At 43.7% G+C, this 6,000-nt stretch overlaps 1 protein-coding gene across 1 annotated transcript in view; it reads left to right on the top strand.

Annotated features, from left to right (window-relative positions):
• The first annotated feature begins 1,617 nt into the window (after positions 1–1,617).
• The window catches only part of CYFIP2 (cytoplasmic FMR1 interacting protein 2), a 62,562-nt gene continuing 58,179 nt past the window's right edge, over positions 1,618–6,000 (top strand). The window contains exon 1 of the mRNA XM_075274821.1: positions 1,618–1,786. The gene's annotated coding sequence lies outside the window, so the exon portion shown is untranslated. The remainder of the gene's footprint in view (positions 1,787–6,000) is intronic.

Genomic DNA, 6,000 nt, shown 5'->3' with positions numbered 1-6,000 from the left:
TGTAGTTGGTCTCTATCCCTACTGAGCAGTGATGGGCCCCACCAAAGTGTGAAAAGGAGTGTCACGCCAAAGACGTCTAAGAGACTGGGTGTGAAGGACTGTCCCACAGCGAGGAAGAGTGCAAGGCAGAAAAGAGAAAACCACAGCTGAGAAAAGTCTGAGCTGCTGCAAGAGAGTGTGAGCAGTGTGAACAGACCAGAGATTACCAGGCAGGGAGGTGACCCAGATAGGCAGGCGGTACTGCTTACAAATGTAAGTGATGGATACAGGATTGCAGGATGACATCTAATAGTGATATCTACACCGATTCTATGCTATATTGTTGTCTATTTATATATGTCCATTATCTATCATATGGTAGTGGATGCTGCAGTATAACTTATATTGGAGGCATCCCTTTAATGGAGACATCATGTATGCACCTTAATTTGACCCTACTCATTAGATGTGTATATGGATAGGGGTTCCCAATTCTCCCTCACAGCAGATGTCAAGGAGATAAGGATTGGCCAGTTGGATTCCAAACTGCCCAATCCTTTTGTTCTCAGGGAGGTAAGCCTGTTTGTATGGATGGCAGGAAACATGGACGACATCCCTATAAACTGATGGCTATATAAAGTCTATGGTCTGCTTTATTCTATCAATCTATCTTTTATGTGTCTGTTTATCTGTGTCATATACATTTGTATCACATCTATAGATCTTCCTCTCAAATCTATCTCTCCAATCTCTATCTCTGTGATATATCTGACTGTCTATTCATATACCTCCTGCATCTATAATTTCATATATATCTGTCAATCTTATCTTCTTCATATATAGCTATCCACCTCTAGTCTATCTACGGTATATGTCCAATCCGTCAATGTGTATATCATATGTCTATGTATCTTTTTCTATCTATCTATCTATCTATCTATCTATCTATCTATCTATCTATCCCATATGATCTATATATCTAACTATCTATCTTTTCCATATCATCTATCTATCTATCTATCTATCTATCTATCTATATATCTCCTATCTATCTATCTATCTCCTATCTATCTATCTATCTATCTATTTATTTATCTATCTATCATCTCCTATCTATCTCTTCTATCTATCTTTCCCATATGATCTATCTATCTATCTATCTATCTATCTATCTATCTATCTATCTATCTATCTATCTATCTACCTCATCTATCTATCTATCTATCTATCTATCTATCTATCTATCTATCTATCTATCTATCTATCTATCTATCTACTCCTATCTATCTATCTATCTATCTATCTATCTCCTATCTATCTATCTATCTATCTATCTATCTATCTATCTATCTATCTATCTATCTATCTATCTATCATCTCCTATCTCTCTCTCTCTCTCTCTGTCTGTCTATCATCCACCTGTTCCCCTCCTCCCTGGGCCATATCTCTAGTACACCTTGGGGGTTAGGTATCCTGCTTGTCATACAGCCCATGTCCAGTGTCCATCCCCTGACCTCAGCTGCCTGCAGGGTGACTGCTGTGTGTGAATAGTTGCTGGGGAGGGGGAGCAGCATCACTTGAGCACAGCACTTCCCATCTGCTGCTGCAGCCATGTTGAGCTCTTTGTGAGGGGGTGGGAGAGAGGGGAGGAGAGAGCAGACGATGAGAGGAGAGAGCTGGAGGATGGTGGCAGACATCAGCCCCTGAACACAGCAGATCTGAACCTCCAGCCCATCCAGACACCTGCAGCCCAGCATCCTCCTCCTCCACTGCAGCACTCCTGGACCATGAGCATCTGCCCAGCCTGGTAAGTCAGGGTGCTGCTGACATCATGGGGGGCATTGTGGTAACCGGATCTCTTCCCTCACACTCTCTGGGCTGTGTTCACATTGTATTACATAGAATGGATGCAGATTCTGATCTTATGCACCTTGTACACAGCACCCACCCACTGCAGACAGGATACCTGGTGATACATTGTAGCTGCTGATGCCAGGGCTAATGTGGGCAGCCTAGAGCTACTAAACATGGCTGTTCCAGGCAGCTGTATACAGCCTGTGACTCAGGATTTTACATATACCAGGCCACTGTTTGCCCCATCTTTGGCCTAGGAGTTCATGCTCCAGGATAATGTCTGACTAGCATCTGGATCCTGGTTAGCTGTGAGCTAAACCAGTGCTCGCTCGTCATCAGGCCCATATACACCAGCCTGCATCACATATGGATCTGTACAATCTATGGTATATATACACACCACATACGCCAGATCCAGTATCTGATCTCTATGTATTGTACCAGTGCTCGCTCATCATCAGGCCCATATACACCAGGCTAGTGACTACATCACATCTGTACGATATATGATGTATATACAGAGCACTTGTTCATCTTCAGGTATATACTGTATACGCCAGATCCAGTATCTGATCTCTATGTACTGTACCAGTGTTTGCCCATCATCAGGCCCATATACACCAGGCTAGTGACTGCATCACATCTGTACGATATATGATGTATATACAGAGCACTTGTTCATCTTCAGGTATATACTGTATACGCCAGATCCAGTATCTGATCTCTATGTACTGTACCAGTGTTTGCCCATCATCAGGCCCATATACACCAGGCTAGAGACTGCATCACATCTGTACGATATATGATGTATATATATATACTGTACACAGCACTTGTTCATCTTCAGGTATATACTGTATACACCAGATCCAGTATCTGATCTCTATGTACTGTACCAGTGCTCGCTCATCATCAGGCCCATATACACCAGGCCAGTGACTGCATCACATGTGGATCTGTACGATCTATAATATATATATATATATATATATATATATATATATATATATATATATACATACACACAGCACTTGTTCATCTTCAGGTATATACTGTATACACCAGATCCAGTAGTGTTTTCTTATCATATGGTGTATATATTTGCACCAGTTTGGTGTCTGCCAGGCATGTGTATCCTTACTACCCATGCACCAGTACTTGCTTATCGTCAGTGTTCATCACCTGGTATATACAGGCATAACAGTAAAATAACGCGGATTATGTTGAGGTGCGAGGTTCTTGCGGTGTAGTAGGAAAAATGGACAAATGTAAGGATCACAGTGACAACAGCCAAATTGTTATGGCTAGACGACTGGGTGACTGCATCAGAGCATCTCCAAGATGGCAGGTCTTGTCCGGTGTTCCCAGTATGAGTGTTATCTAAAAGTGGTCTAAGTGAGGTCTGTGTAGCTGTAGACTAGTCAGTATGTCCATGCAGACCCCTGTCCACCACCAACAGTGCCTACAATGGAGACATAAGCATCAGAATTGGAGATGTAGTAATGGAAGAAGGCGGCTTTGTCTGAATCACAATTTGTCTTACTCCATGTTAATGGCCGGGTGCGTGTGTGTCACTTACCTATGGAAGATATGGCACCAAGGTGCACTAGAGAAAGACAAGCTCGTGGAGGCAGTGCGAGTCTCTGGACAATGTTCTGCTGGAAGCCATGTCTTAGCCTGTCCATGTGGATGTTACATTGACCCTACCTAAACATTGGAAAGACCACTACTCCTCCTTGGGGCAGCGGTGCCTCCTCATAGCAGTGGCTTCTTTCAACTAGATAATGTGCCTGACACACTACAAAATTTGTCCAGAAATGGCTTAAAGTGGTTGTGAAGGGATTGAAAACATGGCTGCTTGCTTCTTCTCAAAGTGACATCATGTCCTTTGGTCACACTAGGTCCTTTGGTACTGCTGTGTAGTAGCATGGCCATGTGACTAATGAACATGATGTCACTTAGTGAGAAGAAGAAAGCAGCCATGTTTTTGAAGTCCTGTACAACCCCTTTAAGGATCATGGGAATGTGATCAAGGCAATGACTTGGCTTCCATATTTACAAGATCTCACTCCAATATAACTTGTATGGGATGTGCTGGAAAACCAGTCTGATCCATGAAGGCCTCACTTCACAACTTACAGAATGCAAAAGATATGCTGCTACGTCTTGATCTCAGATACAACAGGGACTCCTTTATGGTCAGGACTCCTTGACATTGTGGCAGCACAAGGAGGGTGACACATATATAAAGGGCACTGGATTCTTATTACTTATCCAGTAGTATTTGCTTATCATGGGCTACGTTTGCACCAGGTTAGTGTCTTATCCCTGACACTTACCACTACTGTACAGTGTTTGCGCATCTTCAGGCTTCTGTCTTTATAACCTCTGGACTAAGCGTTATGGTGTTCGGTCACCATTGCTTCATTAACCAGCTAGTGTCTGCCCATCACATCTGAGCCATTATAGTGCTTACTTATCATCAGTAATATGTGCACCAATATCCAATATTCACCATCATACATAACATTATGTGATAATACCACAAACATACCACTTTAGGCATCCTTCTCCTTTATGAATCCGCACCCCAACATTGGCATCAAAATAGTGTGCCCGCTCATTTTCACTACTGTTCATCATAGGGCAGTAACTCATCATGAATGCCCCGTACACTTAGGCTAGGGCTACGCAGCGACTCCCATCGAATGACCAAAGATCAGTATTTCATAAAGCAACTCCTTCTCTAACGTAAGTGAACGGAGTCATGTTGTGACATCGAGGGTGCTGTGACGTCTGCAAAAAAATCCTGTAATTCTCAAATGTTTTTGCAACCAGAAGTTGGTATAGCAATCCTGGGGGACAAGGAATCTTCGGATACGCGATGGGAGTTGTGGTGTAGCCCTAGCCTGACAGTCTGATATTTGTCTTGTCTCAGTAACATTCAGTTGTGTGTAACTTTATGACCTAGTAGTCGACTAGACAACTTCTGACTTTTGGTCCACTGACCGATGTCCAGTTCCATTAGCTGTGCATTGTGCCAGGCCAGTCCCTGGCATGGGAATCCTAACTACCTATGTAAATGTATATGCACCACACTAGTGCCTGCCTAGTATCTGTATCCTGCGTTTTCTTACCTCCTGCATATTTGCTTTGGGCCAGTATCTGAGTCTTTATTATTTGTTCTCTAGGACCAGGCTTGCTCATCATCTGGTTTAGTACCATATATGATGTAGATTAATGCCAGTATACAACCAAAGTCCTTACTATCTTGTGCCATATTGTAGATGTAGCAAGCATTCAATTCTTTTTATTTCTGTGCACCAACATAGTGTTTGCCTGCAATCTGGATAGAACTACAGTATGTTCACACTGGCATTGCATCTTCCCCATCGGGGGAACCCGAACAGCGCAGAGGCGGATGCTAAAACAGTGGTTACACATGGAGCCTGGCGGAGGAAAAGTCATCTGTATAGGAAATGTCCCTCCACCGATTTTCAGCAGACTGAGTCGACTCTAGCGCAGGTGTGAACGTAGCCTTAGTATTATCTATATTTCAGTTTAGTAACTGCTTAGCATCCAGATCTTTATTCCTTGGTCTTCCATTGGCATCTGGTGACTTATCTGATGCCAGCGCTGCATATACCCATCACCTGGCTTCATGTTATATGTGCCAGTTTCAGGGTACTGTCCGGTGCCAGGACAATGTTTGCCCATCATCTGGCGTAGTATTATATAGGCACCAGGTGAGTGTTTGCCTATCATTGGATATCCTGTTATCTGAGCACCAGGGCGGTCTTTATTCAGCATCAGGACACCATTTCCTTTTATCTGTACAGATTAAACATCTAGGATATTGTTTGCTGACATCCCTTGTTCTGTGTGTACCCATCCAGTGTTTGCCATCTCCCTGGCCCTGTACCAGCAGTGTATTGTAGCAGGCCTGAGCTGGGTATTATGGCGGTGCATGTGACAGGCTGTGCAGCAGGTGCTTGCACAGGAAGGGCCGGGCTTATGCTGAGCTGACGGATCTCCTACAGTCACATCTCACATCCGCAGCATCTGAGCCCTAACACATCCTCCCACAGCAGCCGGGTTCCTGCACACCACCCAGAGCGGTGCTCATACAAGTGGGTGACATAATACAGGGTATAGGGCCCGGCTGTG

Source organism: Leptodactylus fuscus, chromosome 5 (assembly GCF_031893055.1).
Source record: "Leptodactylus fuscus isolate aLepFus1 chromosome 5, aLepFus1.hap2, whole genome shotgun sequence".
Taxonomy (NCBI): domain Eukaryota; kingdom Metazoa; phylum Chordata; class Amphibia; order Anura; family Leptodactylidae; genus Leptodactylus; species Leptodactylus fuscus.
The sequence above is the reverse complement of the archived record's forward strand: the minus strand, read 5'-3'. Positions and strand labels throughout refer to the sequence as shown.